The following is a 6,940-nucleotide window of genomic DNA, read 5'->3' as shown; positions in this document are numbered from 1 at the left end:
TTGTTCCACATCATCTTCTGAATTTGGCTTGAATTTCTAACTATTCCTTCTCAATGCACTGCTTAGAATCATTTTTAATTCTCTTAAGCAAAATTTTACTTGCCTGTGAAATAGTTTAATAATTACCGCATTCTGTTGCATCGCCTTTCTTTGAAATGCCCACGATTATGAAGGTCTTCCAGTCAGTTGGCCAGGTAGCTCTTTTCCAAATTTCTTGTCACAGACATGTGAGTACCTCCAGTGCTGCATCAGTTTGTTTAAACATTTCAGTTGTAATGTAATTGTAATTGTAACCTCACCCATTCAACACAAGAGAATGATTTTGCTCCTAAACCGTAAGATGAGATGCTTCAACCAATTGTGCCTTACCAATACAAGGCAGCAAGTATTAACGAGGCCACAGACAGAGGTTTCCAGCCTTCAGAGGTCAGCTTTGCCCCATCTAAAAAGTAACCTTGGTTTCAACTAAGAAATTCCAAAATACAGTTTTAGCTGTCTTCCAGAAGGATGCACACATCATTGTATAACCTGAATGCTATCAACACAGTCATCCTCACCTCTGCTCAGATTGAAAGAAGGATGCTATGGAATCTCAGTTCCTAGAAGAATCTCAATTCCATTCTCACTGGAGAGAAAAGTGGTAAGCTTGGAACAATTAAGTAGATTTGTGAGACTTGAATAGAGCAGTGAGACAAGCCTCCTCCGGTGTCTATAATATTCAGGAGATGGCTGTCACAGGGCAAGCAGTAAATCATTGTTCCAAGAAAAATGATAACACTCCACTCGCTTAGACTTCCAGGCTTACAGTTCTTTAAGCACAGTTATGCCCCTTATATCATTTAATTATGACAACAATCCAGTGACGTAGGCAGGGTAGGATGTGTTATCTCTATTGTTGTTGTTAAGTGCCATCAAGTTGGCTCCAATTCATAATGACCCTGTAAAATGTTTCAGAGGAGTCACTGGTGTGCTTGAACCGCTGATCTTGATATTAGTAGTCCAATGCTGATCCTACAACGCCACATGAACTTAAGTAGTGTAGGAGTGCCAGTGACTAGAATGTCCAAGAGCTGGAAATTCAATTCCTGGAGTCCTGGACTGGGTTTAGAGGGCTAATAAGTCCCCACTGAACAAAACTGAATGAAAAAATACACTTAGGTTGGACAAGTGTGGGCAACACTCTCCTTGGAGGCAGCCTCAACAAGCAGGAAGCACCTAACAAGGTATTTCCCAGTGAGGTCCTGGATCTTCTTCTTTATGATCACCTAGAACGCTTGTTGATAATGCAGATTCACAGACTCGGAAAGGCTTGGGAATCTTTATTTTTAAGATTCTCAGATCATCAAGAGAGAAGAGGCTGAGTGATACGTGGGACTCTAACCAGAGAAGCAGCAGCACCAGAGATGGAGGCAGAGGTGATGGCATGGAGAGATAGAGCAGATGAGAACTCTAGACTCATGGAAAAAGAAAGGCTGTGTGCTGGCAGCCAGGAGCCTGGCTTACAGAATGTGCCTTTTGGTTGTTTAAATGATTCTATGTTCCTGAGTGTTTTGTACACATACATACACACACAAGGGAAAAAAATGAGGGAATAAAAGCAAATACTGTTAAGTGAGGATGCATGCAAGGGATTGTACAATAGGGTGAGTGCAAAACTGATGTTCTCCCATGTAAACTTTCACTCAATTTACAATAAAAACTTTTTTAAAAAATGTATGCAATTATAACATTAAATGAATAACAATTTTAAAAAAAGATTCTTCCAGGTGCTCTCAGGAGTCCTGCTGTGGCTTTGTAGGATCAGCACTGACTGCCAACCACAAGGTCAGTGGTTCAAACCCACCAGCTGCTCCTTGGAAACACTATACAAGGTCACTATGAGTTGTAGTCAACTCAACAGCACTTAATAACAACAACCAGGTGATGTGACTGTCCACTATACTGGAACACCGTTGCCCTAGGGGCCTCCTTACTGAATGGTCATCTGAATGATGGGTGACAGAGATGACACTGAACCCCAAGTCTGAGAACTCATGGTCCAGTGTTCTGGTCAGTTCTATGGTCTTCATTGACTAAGTAGGAATGACTCTATTTTGGAAAGATACAAAAAAATCAGGATACACAGGAAAAAAGGGGGTAAAGCACTGGAGACACTAAGAAAAAAGTAGAATTGAATAGCTTAATCCTACTGCAGTCCTGGAATGGTACTGTAGGATCAGTGGTGCTGTTGAACCACAAGGTCAGCAGTTCAAACCCACCAGCTGCTCCTTGGAAACCCTATACAGGGTCTATAACAGGTTTAGCAGCATTTAACAACAACAATTCTATCCTATGCTCTGGCAGTGGTGGTGGTTGTGTGCCACTGAATCAGTTCCGAATCATAGCAACCCCATACAGGATTTCCAAGACGGTAAATCTTCAAGGGAGCAGAAAGCCTCATCTTTCTCCCACAGAGTGGCTGGTAAATTAGAACTACTGACCTTTTGGTTAGCAGTCCAGCTTGTAATCCACTACACATTACCAGGGCTCCTTATCCTGTGCTGTATATCCATTATCAAACAGCCTCATTGTCAAACAACATCTCACAGTAAAAGGACAAAAATCACTAACAAAGACTCAGGGTAGTAAGATTCTTCAGAGATAGCCTACGGTAGATTTTGTTGCCTGTTTGTTTCTTAACGGTGAAAAAGTCTCATTCTTGCACTGAGGCACAAGCAGGGTCTCCACCCTGCTTTGTCCTGCACTATCAGGATTTACCTGGAATCAGAGAACAGAGCGCTGAGGTGGCCAGCCATCCTCAGTAGAGAAATCAAGCTTCCAAGGTGTTCAGGCATTCAACCTGCCTCAGGCTTCCCTCATCCTCCATCCTGACAGTTACTAGTGACAGAGACAAAAAGTTCCAACCTGGCTTATGGTGTAAGTGTGTGTGTGAGAGAGAGAGACAGAGTGTGTGTGTATATGTGTGAAAGAATGTATGTATATGATAGAGTGTATGTTTTATATATGTATGAGTGTGTGTGTATGAGTATGTATGTTATGTGTGTGTGTTAGTGTGAAAATGTACATGTGTGAGAGAGTGTTGTTGTTAAGTGCCATTGAGTTGGTTCCGACTCATAGTGACCCTTTTATAGGGCTTCATAGGAGCGGCTAGTGAGCTTGAACCACCAACCTTGCAGTTGAAACCGACCTTGCAGTCTAGTGCCACAGAAGGACTCCTGAGAGAGTGTAGGGGTGAGTTATCCACTCCCTTTCCCACCACAATTTAGGGACCAGTCTATCCAATGGGGAGGGAGCAGAGAGGGAGAGTTTTTTAAAAGACCCAGGGCTGGTTCCTCATATTTGAGATTTACCTCTTTTTTTCTTTTCCTCCTTATTACATTTTCTCACTGTTGTTGTTGTTAAGTACTGTGGCATTGGTTCCAACTCATAATGACCCTGCACAGGGTTTCCGAGGCTATAAATCTTTATGGAAGCAGAAACCCTCATCTTTCTCCCATGGAACGACTGGTATTTTCGAACTGCCCACCTTGAGGTTAGTAGCCCAATTCGTATTTGTGACTAAAACTATCAGAGCCATTTCTGCTCTGTGTCAGGGGAAAATGTGCTGTTTCCGTGAGCTCATGATTAGACTCTCTTTAATAATCAGCATGTTTCTCCCTCCAGCCCACTAAACCTCCCCCTCCTGTCCCCTCCCCTCTCCTCTCCACCCCCCCACCCTGGCTTCTATTTTCATCCCCATCGCTTCCCAGGTAGAGATTCCTTAAAGGCACCATGGAGGTTTGTCATCTTTTCCAGTTCTTTCCAAATGGCTCTTGCTGTTAAGCACTGTGGAGTTAGTTGGTTCCAACTCATAGCAATGCTGTATAGTGTTTCCAAGGAGAGGCTATTGGGTTTGAACCGCCATCTCTGTGGTTAGTGGTTCAGTGAGTACCCTACAGTGTCATACCAGGACTGCTTGATGTTGTTGCTGTTGTTGCTATGTGCGTTTGGGTTGGTTCCGACCCATAGGTGGTTCCAAAGAGCATCTAGTGAGCCTGAACCTCCAACCTTGTGGTTCAAACAGATCTTGCAGTCCAGCGCATTAGCCCACAGCACCACACCAAAGAGTGGTCCTTTTCCTTTGTTGGGATTCAGAGTGCGACTCAGCCAGGGTTCTAAGGAGTCAGAGAAGCAGATTCCAGGAAAAGGTGCTATTTTGGGAGAGTGGATTGTGAACAAGGCCAGCCACTGAGCCCAACAAAGGGTTTGAATCTGCTCAACTGAACTCAGCTGGCCCCTCCCAGCCTGCAAGAGAGGGAGCCCATGTCCCCAAAGCCAAAAAATAGAGGAAGTGCCATCCATTCTGGCTGTCCTCTCAAGTGCATACAGAGATGATAAAAATTGTCCTTTGTAGCATATGTCATTTTTGTCAGTGTCATCATGAGTCAGTGTCCATGGATTCAGGATTCCTGGGCTCACTACCTTCCTCCAGTCCACCCTCAGCCCCACCAGCGGAGGAAAGGCAGGAAGAGGATGCCCTGGGGAGACAAGAGGGGCCAGACAAGTGAGACAGATGAGACACTTGAGAAAAGAGGACCCCGGGAGAGGGGAAAGACATAAAAAAGCAAATTACTTTTCCAGTTTTGTTTTTTACTGTAGTTTTTATTATTATTATTTTACTTTCTAATTGTTTTCTCGCATTCCAAAAATAAACTGTGATCATTGGAGAAATGTTCAAAAACCTAGGCACACTAAAAGAAGAAAATAAAATCATCTATAATCTCACATGTCCCCCAGAGATCATTACTAGTTTGCTCTGCATGTTTGTATAAACTCCAATCCACAACTCCAGTGGGTAACAAATGGAATGGTAGTTTTTTTTATTGATCAATCTCTACTAGCAAACAACCCCTATTCTTCTAAATGGCAGGAATCTAAACCCAGTCAGTTCAGAGTCCCCAGCTCCCATTTTAAAAGTTCTGCACTAAATTCTTCTGGTTTAAGCAGTGCTGGGCTTCCAAGATATTCTGTCTATCTGTGCCGGCTTTCACCAAGCACTTCCGAGTCACTGCTTCATGAACCCTCATTCCCACCAGAAAGACAACCTCAAAATGCCTGCTTGCAGCACCCGGGCCCTTCTCGAGGTACTGATTCTTGGAAGTTCTTCCACCTGCACTTTGTTGTTGAAAGATTCTTGGCACCACCCCTCTGCACCTCTTACACACACCGAAATGAGTTGGCAGACGTTATTCTGGCCCTTCACACCCTTTGGCGGAGAGTCATTGCTACTCTGAGAGGGCTTCTGCCTCTTTAAGACTTCATCCAAGGAAGATATTTGTAATCCACAATCCCCCAGAACTACCTGGAGCCCCTGTCATCCCTCCCAAAACAGAGAGAACCCTGGCTGCCCGCTTTCAGGGGCCCACGAACATCCAAGGTCTCCTTGTCCCTACCCTACTTTGCCCCAAAGCCAGGAAAATATTTTCTAATTTGTTGTTGTTGTTGCTAAGTGCTGTCAAGAGTCAGTTTTGGACTCTCTGCTCCTCCCCTTTTTGACAAGCAGCCACAGCTTCTCTTGCAGTACCAGCTGCATCCCTGAGACAAGATGGTGAAGGTCGGAGTCAATGGATTTGGGTGTATTGGGTGCCTGGTAACCAGGGCTGCTGTTAACTCTGGCAAAGTGGAGGTTGTTGCCATCAACGACCCCTTCATTGACCCCTACATGGTCTACATGTTCCAGTAAGATTCCACCCATGGCGAGTTCAATGGCACTGTCAAGGTTGAGAACAGGGAGCTTATCATCAATGGGAAACCCATTTCTATCTTCCAGGAGCGAGATCCCGCCAACATCAAGTGGGGTGATGCTAGAGCTGAATATGTTATAGAGTCCACCGGTGTCTTCACAACCTTGGAGAAGGCTGGGGCTCACTTGAAGGGTGGTGCCAAAAGAGTCAAAATCTTCCCCTTCTGCTGATGCCCCCATGTTTGTGATAGGCATGAACAAGAATCCCTCAAGATTGTCAGCAATGCCTCCTGCACCACCAACTGTTTGGACCCCCTGGCCAAGGTCATCCATGACACCTTTGGCATTGTGGAGGGACTCATGACCACAGTCCATGCCATCACACCACCCAGAAAACTGTGGATGACCCCTCTGGGAAACTGTGGTGTGATGGCCGTGGGGCTGCCCAGAACATCATCCCTATATCTACCAGTGCTGCCAAGGCTGTGGGCAAGGTCATCCCTGAATTGAATGGGAAACTCACTGGCATGGCCTTCCATGTCCGCACTCCTAACGTGTCTGTTGTGGACCTGACCTGCCACCTGGAGAAAGCTGCCAAATACAATGACATCAAGAAGGTGGAGAAGCAAGCATCAGATGGACCTCTAAAAGGCATCCTCGGTTACACTGAAGACCAGGTCATCTCCTGTGACTTTAACGGAGACTCCCACTCTTCCACCTTTAATGCTGAGGCTGGCATTGCCCTCAATGACCACTTTGTCAAGCTCATTTCCTGGTATAACAATGAATTCAGCTATAGCAACAAGGTGGTGGATCTTATGGTCCACATGGCCTCCAAAGAATAAAAGCCCCCTGGACCACCAGCCTCAGCAACAGCACTAGAGGAAGAGAGAGGTCCTCAGCTACTGGGAGTCCTTACCCCAACTCTAATCCCCCTACACACTGAGAAGCTCCCATCCTCAGTTTCCATCCAGACCCCCTGGAGAAGGGGAGGGGCTTAGAGAGGCCAGTCTTGTCATGAACCATCAATAAAGTACACTATCTAGCCAAAAAAAAAAAAAGAGTCAGTTTTGATTCAGAGTGACCCTGTATAGGGTTTCCGAGGAGCCGCTATTGAGTTTGAACTTCCAACCCTGCAGTTCAAACTGACCTTGCAGTCCAGTGCTTTATCCTGCAGTACCATACTCTCACCAAGGCCACCCCATAAGGTTGAGCAGT

At 45.2% G+C, this 6,940-nt stretch overlaps 1 pseudogene; it reads left to right on the top strand.

Annotated features, from left to right (window-relative positions):
- The first annotated feature begins 5,584 nt into the window (after positions 1-5,584).
- On the top strand, positions 5,585-6,567 carry LOC102838975 (annotated as a pseudogene).
- The last annotated feature ends 373 nt before the right edge of the window (positions 6,568-6,940 follow it).

The sequence above is a fragment of the Chrysochloris asiatica genome, unplaced genomic scaffold (assembly GCF_000296735.1).
Source record: "Chrysochloris asiatica unplaced genomic scaffold, ChrAsi1.0 scaffold00087, whole genome shotgun sequence".
NCBI lineage: Eukaryota > Metazoa > Chordata > Mammalia > Afrosoricida > Chrysochloridae > Chrysochloris > Chrysochloris asiatica.
Note: the sequence above shows the minus strand (reverse complement) of the source record. Positions and strands in the feature narration are given on the sequence as shown.